Source organism: Dromaius novaehollandiae, chromosome 1, assembly GCF_036370855.1.
Source record: "Dromaius novaehollandiae isolate bDroNov1 chromosome 1, bDroNov1.hap1, whole genome shotgun sequence".
NCBI lineage: Eukaryota > Metazoa > Chordata > Aves > Casuariiformes > Dromaiidae > Dromaius > Dromaius novaehollandiae.
Window position 1 is genome coordinate 12,735,303 of NC_088098.1, and position 13,918 is coordinate 12,749,220.

Genomic DNA, 13,918 nt, shown 5'->3' on the forward strand with positions numbered 1-13,918 from the left:
TGCAGTGCTGTTTATCATTTATCTCCTGCTCTCCATGCCTTCAGCAGGTTTGATGTTGGTGCTCTTACTGCCCAGGTTGGATAGTAAGACTGTATTAGGTGAATAATTACAGTTTTGCTCCTTTGTATTTTTAAGTTAAGTCTCATGAAACAACTTCCTAAGCTGCAGACTGGTGAGTGACAGCTTTTCCTGGCTATTTCCTGTGGGGGAGCATCTGAAGTACTCATCAAGATCTGCTCTGTGTGGACCAGACTATGTTCATTAAAAATAATAAAAGAATATGATTGTTAGGGACTGTTTAAGTGGGCTCATAGCCCTTATGTCCAGGCTGAAGTTCAGCAGAGTGTCAAGTGAAGTATTTTCATAAGTGTGATTATTGACTGTTCTTAATTTAGTGGTTAGTATCCTGATAAACCAGGTCATACACATTGTGTGGTTATGTTGCTCATCTTGATTCTAAACTTGATTGTTTTTGTGAAATCCTTTGAACAGTCAACAAAGCGAAGACAATTGCTTATATTGTCATGTTTTACTAGTCAGAATTGTGAGTATATTAACCTGACCTCTTGTGACTGTTCAAATGATACTTTTGCTTCTGTTTTTTTTTGTTTTTTGTTTTTGTTTTTTTTTTGACAATTTCCATGATAACCTGATCCTGACCTTTGTTACATGCAAAAAAGGAACTTGCTTTGTAAGCTGTGTGTTTTTCAGTAGCCTTTCTCTGACATTGTACTGATATTTTTCAACTGTGAGGATACTGTCCTGATTCCCATATCTCTAAACAGACAATGCAGCATTGTGACTGCAGATGCTTTTTCACTAAGCTTAAGTTTTATTAATAGGTGAAACAACCTTCAGATTTCCTATTTTTGACTTTTTTTTTTTTTGCCTTCTAGTTTTGGACACTTGTTTCAGGTTTTAGTGTTAATGTTCTTTCATTGTCCAGGCAATATTCAGCAGTATTTAATCTCATAAAATCACAAAATAGTCAAGGTTGGCAGGGTGAGTGGGAGCAGGGTGCTGAGGACATTGTCCAGATTGGGTTTGAATATCTCCAAAGACAGAGACTTCACAGCCTCTCTAACCTCTACTCCTTGCCTCGGATAAAAGTTGTATGTTAACTACTGAAGGCTGCACAAAGACTTCTCCCTTCAGAACTTGCTTATCTGCTCTGTGGCTTTGGGGGCTTGGGCTAAGCCCATGGAAATGCCAAGGTGTAAGGTTAGGGTTGGGGTGAACTAGAGCTCCAGTTAGAGCCGGATTGCACAGGGGCTGTCAAAGGAAGGGGTAGGATGCCAAAAGGTGTCTCGCCTGGGAACTTTTTTGTTTGGGTCTTTGCTGGAGTCTGAGGGTCAGACTCATCCTCTGTGTAGAGTTAGGGTTCTTCATACTTTCCACCTTTGGTGTTGACAATCTGTGATGACTTGGGTGTTATATGATACATTTAGGGAGAGGGTTCAGGAAACAGATGGGCTCTGGGTCATTATGAAAGGACTGTGTGTTGTGGTGTGATATAAGTATGACTTGGAACTGGAGCTTCTACTTTCTGACAGGAGAGGGAGACTAGGTGAAGGTCAGGCTGTGGTTGATTTTTCTGTACTGTTGAAAAGGAAAGTGGTCTTTTGGAGCAATTCTTACTCTACTAGGGCTGTTTCCAATGTTATCTTGCCCCTACTCCTCCTTCCCATTATTTTATTTGCAGAGCTTTACATCACTGGTGAACCTGAAGAGGCTGTGTTAGGTACTGCCTGGGGACTCTCCTCTGCAAGCGGTTTCCAACCAAATATAGTCTCAGACAGGTCCCTTTTTATATGTTCAGTTTTTTCTCATCATACTCCCTCTAGAGAGGGGAATGAAATGATTTTATAAAAAGATTTTATAACCACCTTTATTGTTTTTGAAGTCTGCTATGATGAGCCCATATATATTTATGACTGAAGGTACAACATTCTGAATAAATATTTTTTCCCTGCGTTACATCGCTGTTCTGTGTGTTTTAAGCCATGTGAATTGGAAAGGTGGTGGTGTTTGAATGGCAAAAAATGCAGAGACAAGGCCTGCTGAGAAGTGATATGACAGTAATTTGATTGTCTCTTGGACATAATGCTGATAAATGGTCCATCTGCTTTTATCTCTTAGCCAGCAGGGGCTTTGTGGTGTTAATGGAGTCGCTGCTTCAGAAAACAGTGGTGGCAAGGCAGGTAATCTACTTCACTCTAAAGGATGGGCTTTTCAGCTCACGTTTTAGCCTTCAAGGGCTCTGAATTTTAAAAAGATGGATGAAGTACTGTCCATGAGTGTGTGCTTGTTCTCTGCCATCTGTATGGGAAGATGCATCATCTCCACAGCCTCCAGATGTACCTTTCTGAAAGCAGGTGCCCTACTTGTGTTTCAGAAGGGTGCTAGATATTTGGTAGTATGTTTTTCTGCAAATAGCATTGGGTATGTTCCTTCCTTAAAGTCAGCTTAAGAATGTTATATATGTTTCAGAAGGAATTAATACCTCTTTAATAAAAAAGCTTAATATTTTCATAGAGTAGTTAGAAGATTAAAGTGTAGTGAAAGTGGGATTTTATTTAAAGAATGTGTGTGTGTGTGTATGTATAGATATGTATATAATATCTTAAATTGGGGTGACACCTAGTGGTGGGTATACTTATAGGACAGTAATACATTGTATGGATTTTTTGGTCCCGTGGATCCTCTAAATTAAATTATGGCTTCCTGGGTCTATGCTTCTTTCAGGAGAGGCCAGAGGACACCTGGATTTGGTTGAAAGAAGGCCTGTCCCTTGAAATTCCTGCTCTCCTCCTCTCCTGAAATGTTTCTCTTACCTTTTGAAAATGCTCTGCTTTGCCATATACCGCTAGGTCTGTATGTTAATAGAAGGATAACAGACTGCCTTATTACTTCAAGGGCTAAATAATTTTTCCTACTCTTTCCAGCTGAATAGCTGATGTTGTAATTTGTTTCTCTAAATCAGAAGCTGAAGATGTTCAGTATGTTTTCTGCAAGTATCCACCTGACTAAACAATGCCTGTTAGAGGCAAACTTTACAATGAATGAAGGATTAGTTAAAAAATCTGTAAGTAGGACTCATGGCTCCTTTTCTAAGGAGTTGCAATATAAAGCTTTTAAATTCCCAGACACTGGCTTTAAGGGTATAATGGAGAAGGCTACTGATCTAATAGTGATCTAAGACCTTGAGGGAAAATTGAGTTTTGGTAGCAATGTGGTTGGCCTTAACTGCTGCTCTCCAAAAACTAAACTCTACCCCAAATCTCCCCATCCATGCCTGTAGCATCGTTGGTTACTCAGAGGAGGAGCAGCCTGGCAAGAAGCAGCACTGCTCCTCTGGTTGGGCCTTCTGCCTCTGCCTTCGGGGGCCTGAGCATGGGTCCTGCTGCCTATGCTGGCTGAATGGATAAACTCAGGTTGCCAGAGCATCGATGTGCCAGGTTTGTCTGGTCAGCAGCAAGCGGCAGCTGGGAGGAGGGGGGTTAAGGGCCAACTGATCCAGAGGGAGCAGCTGATCTGTGGAGATGTGGCATGTTGCCATGATGTACTGGCAAAGGGTGTTGGCTTAAATAGGATTCCTTAGGGCTGAGAGTCCAACAGCAATGTGATAACTGTTAATCTGATTGCCTAGGTAGAACGATCAGTCAAAAGAGAACAATCTTTTTGTCTTTGCCAATGACATGTCAGAGGACACAGTATTTGATACTGATTCTCAGGTGATTTTTCATTTGGGAGGACAAGTTCTTCCAGTACTCAGTCAAGTGAATTGTTGGTTTCTTCCTTAGACTGGATTGAGGGAGTTGCTGGTAAGAAACTCAGGATTCCCTGTGCGAGTTTGGCAGTGCTGCACAGGGTGCTCCATCAGCAGGGAGAGGGCATAGTTGTAACCCATGCCTGCAACACAGCATACCTGTGGCTCTAGTTATGAACCTACTACCACACTGTTACGGCAAACTGCTTGAAACATCTTCAGATAACCCCAGTTACCTGGGGAGGGGTTGGCAAAATGCAATTCAAGAAATAAAGAAACACCACCGCATTGCCCATGGCTGTAGAAAGGCAGAGATAGAGGCCATCCATTCTCTCAGAGTGGGGCCAAATACTGAGATGACAGATAGTGGCTGAGAAGACAGCATTATTCTGTGGGTAGAACAAGTCTAATGTTGGCAATGCCAAAAAGGGCCTTCAATCTCAAATCAGTTGCTTTATTTTATTTTATTTAGGACTCGCATAGCAATTAGAAGATACACTGCATTCCCTCCGTATCATTCTGTAACTATTTCTGTGATATACTCAAGCATGCAAGTTTCAGACATTGTTGCTGAAATATATTTATGAACTGTATGGCAGATGCGTATATACTGAATATCTTCAATGTGAGTAACAATTGTGCTTAAAATTTGGTTAGTGAATGGCTTGTTTTCTTCCCATGCAAACAAGCTCTCTGAAGTATGTCAAACTACCTAAACAGAAAAGAGCTTCTGGCCCCTAATCCCTGTTTGTATATTGAAGATAACTGGTGTGATTGTGGTACGCTTCTGTGACCTATTTCTAGGAAGAGTCTTGAATTCTGAATTCAAAGTTGAATCTTGAATTTTGGTTCAGAATTCAGTTCCAGTTTGTCTAGGTGTATGGTAAATAGCAATGCAAGGAAAGCTTTCAAGGGAAGGTGGATATCTTTTGTTTGATCAGTATTTTTCAAGTGATTGGATGGAGCTCTGGTGGCTATTGCTGTCCTTCTTTTCAACTAGATGACATGGTAGCACCTCAGTTCCTTTGCGTGAGGGAAGAATAGGCTGTAATTAGAGGTTAGAGATGTAAAGACATTGTTCCCTAACCTGATGGAGCTGTACAAGATGAAAGACTAGGGGCCTGATGGTATTGTGGGCCCACACTGAGGGAGATGCATGAAGACATGAGCCAAAAGGAATCTACACTTGCGAAAAGGCTGAAATGTATGGACCATGGATATAGTTGGAAAAATGGACAGTTGGTTTACTTCATGATGTTTGGTCTAAGGGAAGATATTTCTTTTCCTTATGCTACTTGTCTTCCTCTAGCTGTAGACCATCCCAGCTATGCTCGAGCACGTACAGCAATGGCTTTGCTCACCAGCTAGAGGATAGCACTGTCTCTCATGTGGGTAGCATTGCTCCTTTTGGGGTTATTTCACAAAGGATTTTCTTAACATCTGGAGCCAATACTACACAGCATCAGTGATTTTACAGGGACAGGTAAGATTCTTTTGCCTATATCTAGAGCTTCATCTGTCTTTTTTAATTGAATTTTTATAGGTCCCTTTACTCATGTGGTAATTTCTATCTGTCATCAGATTTTTATAAAGGGTAGAAATAAAGACAGGGACACAAAAGAGTGTAAGTCCCTGAAGCAGAATTTGAGAATGCGGCACTGAGATAAGTCATAATCCAACAACATAATTTCTCTGCTCTCTCCATATCTGCCTGTTCATTTGTTGGTGAGTTTATCTACACTGTTTTTAGTAAGGAAAGAGGTCCTTACCTCTTATATAAGCTGTTATTCACATGGGTTCAGCGTTTATGCTAGATATATTTTGTCTGGCAGTGAATAGAAAAATTATCTTTTTGGGTTTGCCAACTGTTATAAAATAAAAAATTTTCTCTTTCTATAAATATGCTTATGGATACTAGATCTGCTTTTTCAGTTCTTCCAAAGAATGCATCGGTGCCCAGTGCACATTTTTGCAGTCCTTATAAACGGAAGGCTTTTTGTTTATAAAAAAAATTTAATTAGTTTACATTGTTAAAAATTGTCCTGAGAAGCACTCACCAGATTTGCAAGTGGCTAAAATGATTGACACATAGGTAGTGTGCATTCCTGTGTCTTTCCAACCACTCTGGTCTAGATCAGAGAATCCAAAGGTAATAGGTTAGCTATGAAAAGGCAGGTCCTAGGTTAACACTGAAATAGTGCAAAACATCCTGTTCCATTTATCAAGAGGTCATCTCTCTAATGAAGTTTTTGGCTTGTTTATCTGTTTGTTGCCTTTTTCAAGTTATTTTTTTTCAATTTGCTAATATTCTCAAAGTAAAATAAGGGAATACAAGTTAGCAATGCTCTTAGCCATGTCCTTTCTTTAAAATATTGGTTGTGATTGGATTGCAATGATGTTGCTAAGGCTTGCCATCATTATTTTCTTAATTAAAGTGTTAACAACTTCATCAATTTTCTTACGGAACTGAGTGTTAAAGTACTTCAGATCAGTCTGTTGTTACTGGAAGGGGCTACCGATCAATTTTTTTATCTCCTGATCATTGCCACAGGTTTAGTCCCAGTTAATTTTGCTATCTGAATATTTCCCCAAATTACCTACCATATCAAATGCATTAATCCTATTTTTTTTCAAGGTTTTGTATAAAAATATGTTGGTAGCATCAAACAGTGTTTTAATCTGTTGTAATTCTTTTGTAATAATTCTTAATTTGTATCACCAGCAACAAATCAAGGGCAAAGCAAATAGCAGGAGTGAAAGGGAATGATCTGGTCTAGTTTCGCTGGTTTATTCCAACTCCATCATTTTCAAAGCATAAGTTAGTATCTGTTTTTTTCTTTCTTTTTTTTTCCCCCAAAGATAGAGACTGCATATTCACTGTCCAACTTTCTAAGTTAGTTTGTCAGTTCTACTAAATGGACTTCTTTTCTTTTCTTCCTTTTTTTTTCTTTTTTAAATCACAGGCAAATCCTAAGATCTTTTACCTTAAATACATCTCTGGACATGCCAGAAGGTAGTATGGCAGGCCTGAAGTATAAAGTTAATTTCAGAAATTATTTGCATAAAACAGCAATGAAAGTTCTTATCTACCAATAGCAGAAAGTTAAATTTCTGTCATTTGTGACTTAAATATACCAATGCCTGTGCAATCTGTATGTATCATAATATCTGTGCTGAATCCAAGATGGGCAGGCACTTAGTATGCTGCAAAAGTGTCTGGAGATAAAGAGGGTTGTGCTGTGAAAAGTCCAGAAGTGGCCAGCTCTCCATGCTGTAATTTGGTTTAGACCAGAAATCTGTTAGTATATTCTAGTCTCTGTTCCCTAGCCCTGTCTTTTGTCCCTCAGAAAACTCCTCTTAGTGCCCAAGACATCTCTAGCTTGCATTTGGCATATTTGTTTTCCTGCAATCTTTCGCTAAACTTCTGGAAGCATGAGTGATGCCTGCCCCAAGGCAGGACTTCTGCTGGGGGCCTCTGTGGCAAGAGGGTCTTGCCCTGCCGCTGCGACCTGGGACAGTGTCACTACCTCTTTCAGCCTGGCCAAGTGCCTGTCAATCCTTCTGTTGCTCCTGGTAGTGATGAGTGATGATCTTTGGATCTTTCACAATACTAATATGGAAAAAATCAGAATGGTCCATCAAATACCATGACAGACCATTATTAAACTGATTTGGAAAATGTTATGGTAGGTAAACTTCCAGTAATGGTACATTTCCAGTTACAGTGCATAACTGATTATAGTATTGAAATTAAAATGTAGTTATCAGAAAACCATTTAAATTACTTCAGTAAATGCAGTGCTGTGTGAGCAGCATAATGCAATACTCAACATGCTGTCACCAATACTGAGGATGTAAACACAGCACACTTACGTAGCTGTTACATTGCTTGTGGTGGTGAGAGGGAAGAATTTGTAATCTGTTTACAGCAATTGATGTTGTCCTAGCACTAAGACAAAAACTATGAGTGACAAGAAAGTCAGTCACATTTTATCTCAGCTAATGATCATCACAAATGTGCCAGGTCCTCAATGCTTTTGTGTCTTTCTGAAGAGAGTAAGTGTGTCAAAGTGCTTGGGAGTGAGAGAGACAACAGAGCCTTTGAAAGCAAGGGAGCAACATCCAGCACTTCTAGTAGCACACCTACTGGCTGTAATTGCATTTATTTCCTTGTTATCAGTGCTAGCAGTGGCCAGCTTTCTTGGCTGGCCTCCTACCAACTTTCTTAGCTGGCTTCCTACCACTTCAGTAAAGAACTTTCCAACTCTGGAATTGAAAGGATACAATTTTACTTCTTTTCCTTGCACTCTGTTATCAAGAGTACAGTGTAAACATCCTTGTTTTACTCAGTGTTGCCAGTGTATCTAAGCCTTTCTGAGATTTCATTTGTCATTCACTTCAGTCACTAAACACCTGTCTGCATCATATCAGGTGCTGGTCACCACTCCAGTAACGAGTCTGTCCACCTCGTCTCAGCAGGACCTGTTAGAAGAGAGAATGTGCAATGGGCTATGCAAGATCACAGAGGAGAAGGCTTCAGTAAGTCTTAATCTCCATGTATGTTATACACAAAAAAATTTTAGTATAGCTTCTCATTTCTGTGATAGTTGTGTGCTAGCCATCTGAATTTTGGGGTTAGCAGCCAGGCAAAAAGTTCTTGGTCCGATCTTGCTGAATGGCATTGGTTATCAATCTGTCAGAGGTTTCCAGATATTCCAGTTAGAATAAATCTTGGTAGGGAGGCTGCTTTGCTCATTTTTTGTCATGCTGTTCATTACCACGTTTTGCTGGTTTTGTGCAGTTCCTTGCAATCGTATTTTGCTACCTTCCCCTGCTGCCCCCAGCCCCCGAAAAAAATGGGCAGAGTGCAGTATCTCACTGAGTTGGCCGTGAGTCTAAAAAGTCTTTGAATCTGAGACTGAAGTTTAATATTCACCAATTGAAATGATCTCACTCCTATTTTATTAGGGAAAATATTTCATCATGTGGCTATATTGCCCCACCAAAATAAAGTTAAATTTCTCTGTATTGCTATTATAGCTTTCCAGTTATGCCTTTAATCACATTGGTTGGAAATGGCTATAGATAAGTCTTGTTCTTATTTGTTCAATTATCCGTTGCTTTAGTCTTTTTATGGATAAAAAAAATTGTGCTCAGAGCTACTTTTAAATGTATCCACTGGAAAGTTTCGAATCCAACCAATTTTGGCATATGCTGTTTTCTGTTTCTGCCTTGATATCATTCAGGGTTTTTATTGCGCAGTTAATCAGTTCTTGGCTTTGGGCAGAGTAAAAAAGCGAGACTGTGAAGCATTTTGTGACAAAATGCACTCCTCCAGAATATCTGTTACAGAACTAGTTTAATTTAAGAAATTGTAATTAGCCATCTTCATCGTTCCAGGACAAATAGAATTTTTTCAAAATTAAGTATATAGGGCAGAATAGTTGTAGTGGAACATAGACTACAGACAGATTCAGATCTGGGTCATTGCACAAGCAAAACTTGCCTATTTCATTATTTTCATGTCAAAGTTTTGAGTGGCTTCTTAAAATTCAGCTTTTTTTTTTTTTTTGACTTGTCATAGATGAAGTATATTTTATTCAGTAATGTTGTAAGTGGTTTACTTCAGTTATGCTACTGCCCAAAGCTAGCTGCAGGCAGTGATTTGTTCTGACACTGACAGAAGGATGACAAAATGTTGAAGTAATTGGATTTGACTAGCAGATCTCAACTTTTATTTATAATCCTAGAGATACTTATAGCAGTATTATATGCACACTTATCTATGTGCCCTGAGATGAATTGTGCCCAGTGGTGGGTATGTGTCATCTAACACATTCCATCCTGTGGGCAGGGATTCCAAAATCATTTGGTCAGTTAGGGACCATTTTAGGCAAAAAGGAAGGAGATATTCTTCCTTTTGCAGGATTGAGAGGTTCCCCCCTTTATGCCCCAAAACTCAAGTTTTTGAAGGCAAGCCTTCATGTAGCTTGGCCATAGCTCAATGTTCAAGTGTTACTAGATATTTTGCTCTGAGGACTAGCCTTTGATGCTGTCACTAGGTTTGGTCTGCTCAGCATGTCCCCTCCCTTGCTATGTATCTCTGTGCTTGGCCAACCGGCAACTGAATTCAGATTTTTATATTGTCTGTGACCTTCTAACAGAGGCACAGACTCTTTCATGAAGAGATCTAACCCTATTAGTTGCACTTCCTCATGTGCCAATGCTAGAATCTGCATTTGCAAATGTTCTTTCTGTTTTGTAATTGCATTTGTTGTGTGTTTTGATGCTGCAAATGATTTGCATGGGGTAGCTTTGCACCTTTCTTCGCAGCACGAGAAACTGATGGTATGATGGCAGAGTGGGTACACTCTGACTGCTCTAGCCACACTAGCTAGGGTGGGTACACAACTGATGGTGCAAATGGTATGTGAGAATATACGTGATCAAGCATCTCTCCATATTTTTTGTACACTTTCTCACCAGGCTGCCTTCCCAGGTGGCTTTTCCCTCTGTCGGTCAGGCAGGATGCTGAGAAGGTGCTTTAGAAAGGATGGGGATCACTGGGGGGTGTGGGTTGGTTCTTTTCTGCTCTGCCAGGCCAGGGATGTCTGGCATCTCTCTTTGCAGCTGTCTCATGAGCTCAGCTCACTGCCAGGTAGTGGTGTAGAAACTTGAGAGAGAGGGGGAAATGTCCTCCCCCAGCCCCCAACCAATATTTTTTTTCTATAGTAACTTTCTTTTTACTGATCTTCATCTTTGAAGTGGAGCTAAAGGAAACCAGTCAAGCAACATTAACCCCCTGCATTGGTGTCCCCTTCTCACCCCAAATGTGGTTTAGAAAGGGCATCTGTGTTGAGAAGACCTTCTAAATGCTGTTTTGGGAGCTCTTTGGAGTCCTTGCCTGACAGCTTCATTCTGAGTCTTAGCCCAATTGAACAGGTCAGTTCTGGGAGCTTAGAGCTCTGGGCACGTGTATGATGGATATGACTTGGACCTCACCAACTGGCTGTTGTGCAGCTCTCATGAGAGAATGTGGCGTTGACTGAATGGTAAGAAGTTTGCCTTAGAGGGCCCCACTCAGAGGATACAGATTCTCCCGTGGTGAGATGTTCATTGCCTCACTGGGGAAGTCTGTCCTTTTTCTCAGTCTTCAGTGTTCATTCCTGTCTTAAACTCAGAAAACATATGTGTCCTAGCTTGTTAGGGTTAAACCAATGTATGACAGAGGTGTCTTTGTCACTACGAATTGAAACCTAGTTTGCAGAGTCCCAGTTGTATGCACAGTGGGCTAACAGCCTAGATTGTCCAAATTATCTGGATATGAACTAAATACTCTCTAAATTCAATCACAGACAAAAAAGAATTAGCTGAGAATTCAAATATAAGGTTTTAAAAGGGATCATAGACAAGGTGCAAGCAAGAGCTACAAAAAATGTTTAATACGATATTTATGAAGACAGTAATTTTGCAATTGTCATTTTCTGTCACATTGCTACTCTTTAGGAAACTTCAGGAATAAATATCTAAACAAAGTCTGCTTTTGAAGCTAATATTATTATTGTTTGTTCTTTTTAATTTACTAGTTCGAAAGTTCACAGATGAGTCTTAAAATTTGTGCCATGTTAACATATTCACATTGTCCTGTTAGTGCAGAGAGGGCTAACAAGAAAGTTGGTGCAATTCATGCTCATTCATCAGCCTTATTATGCTTCCTGCATTAATCACTTTATTTAGCCTTGTATTTATTGTTTGATCTTGCATTGGTTTTTTTCCTCATTTCCTCTCTAAACATCAGAGGTTAACTTGATGTTACATTTTAAATGTGGTTTTGTTTTGAGAACTTCATTTTCTATTTCATTTCTTGTATTAGGCCAGAAAGTGTTCAGTTGCTGGAAGTGTTCAGTGAGAGTATTGCTTCCTGATATTACCATAATACTTTGAACTATCTTTAGCAAATTAGAAGTATTGTTTATTTGGAAGAGCTTCATGAACCATACATTTACTGTCGGGTCTGCATTTCCTGCTGATGAATACACCTCTGAATAATAGGCACTTTTTGGGAGATGGAACCATGAAAATGTAGCTGCTGCTGCTGCTATTCCGTGCTAACATGTTATTTTTCAGGCTTCAGTTACTTTGGCAAAGAGTGAAAGCATAGAATTGATGAAGGTAGCAGTCTGAAAATGTAAGAAATGTGGAACTGTGTGAGCAGAGCATTTCTTCTTGTAAAGTCAGGGTAAGCAAATTTTGAGTTGTTGCCACATTTTAATCAAATCTAGTTCTGTAACAAGCAACAGCAGCTAGAGCATTTTTGAAATAGCACATGACTGCATGCTGTGGTATCGTCAAGGAGGTCTCATGAATGTCTTGAATGGTCATGAGTGTCCTAAGAATCTGGAGGTTTTTATGGCTTCTTCTTTATGAAAATAATGAATAATTGTGAAACAAAGTTTCCTGTTTACTTTGATGATTTATCTGTGCTGATGAAAAAGGGTTATAATACAATTTTTTCTGCATAGAGGAGCAAAAATTTGCTCAATCTTTGTATGTTCATACTTCATTGTACAAACAGTGGAAGGATCATTGAATATTGCAGTTATAACTTTGTTTCCATGGTATTGCTCATCACCACCGTGGCAGTGACATCTCATGAAAGGTTAAAGCAAATTCGGTAGATACTACTTGTTTTTCTTTGCAGCTGCTGCTTCTGACACAAGTGTCCTTTCGAGTGCCTTGCGTAGAAATGTTCCCAGGCTTCAGATGCATACTTAGAGCTCTAAAGCCATCATGCTGAATTGTGAATCTTAGTAGATGCAATTAACATCATCCACTGTCAGCAATATCCTTTTCTTGTGCTCATTTCTTTCCTTAACTGTTCACCACTAAGTGGTTATGAAACTGTATAAATTTTGAACATTGTATAGTTGGTCCTTCCATCTCAAGAAGAATATAGTAGAACCAGAAAAGTTCTACCTAATAAATGGTTGATTTGCTGACAATGATCAGGGAATTGAATGATTCCAGTGTAATGGACAATTCACTGAAGCCTCATCCAGACTTTTTAGTCTGGAAAAGAAAGATTTGGGTTATAAATGTATAAAATTGTGAATGACACAAAGAGATTGTATAGGGAACTTCTTCCTGTGCAAGAATTAGTGGGTATAAAATGAAACTAGGCAGTTGTAGGTTCATAACAAGCAAAAGAAGATAATTCTTCATATCGTGCTATTCAGCTGTGGAACTGCTCATCACAGGACATTGTGGATGGTGAAGATTTACACGGGTTCCTGAAATAATTAGACTAATTCATGGAAGAAAAATCTCTGAAGGGCTGTTAAGCACAAAAATACAAAGATGCACTTCTGGCTCAGGATGTTCCTGAGATGCAAATTCCTGAAAGCAGAGCTGAAGCTTGGACTGCTCAGATCAAACCTTAACATCTGGCAGGTCTGTTTGTATTGATTTGTGTGGTGCTGTAATCTGGCACTCAAGGTTTTCATTTCCCCTACTGTGCAAATGCTGAGGAGAAGCTTGTCCTGAAATATCTGTGCTGCTGAAGAAATGGAAGCTATCACCACATGGAGAAATAATACTTATGGCTCAGTGAGACTAAGCAATGAGGGCACGAAACAGGAGGGTATGCACACTCACATTTGTAGGAATGAAGGGATACTTATGACATAGCTAGGTAAGCCTAAAACACCTTTTGGATCTGAAATGTCAATAATATCAACGGTATCTATCCACTGGGGTAGAAGTGAGAATAAATGTGTGTCAGTCCATAAGGCTGAGCTGTTTACAAGTAGTTCAGAGACTTCCATCTCTGACAAGGTGGAATGTATTTGTTGTTAAATTAAGAACGAGCAGTTCAGTGCTCACAGCCTTCCTCTGATCCTTGTTTCCTGGAGAATCAGTGTTTTTTATAGAAAATTGTCAAAAGTTTCTCCTAGTGAGGCTAATTTCCTGCCTACGCAACAACAGTGTAGACAGCATATGGTAGCTTTGTAGTCTGTTAATTATTTCAAGAAGACATGTTCCGCTTATTGCCCCTTCTGCAGAGCTAAAGATATGTTAAGGACAACAGTTAGCTGGATGGACATGATTCCTAATGTTCACATAAAACTAGAAACTTACAGCTATCTCCAG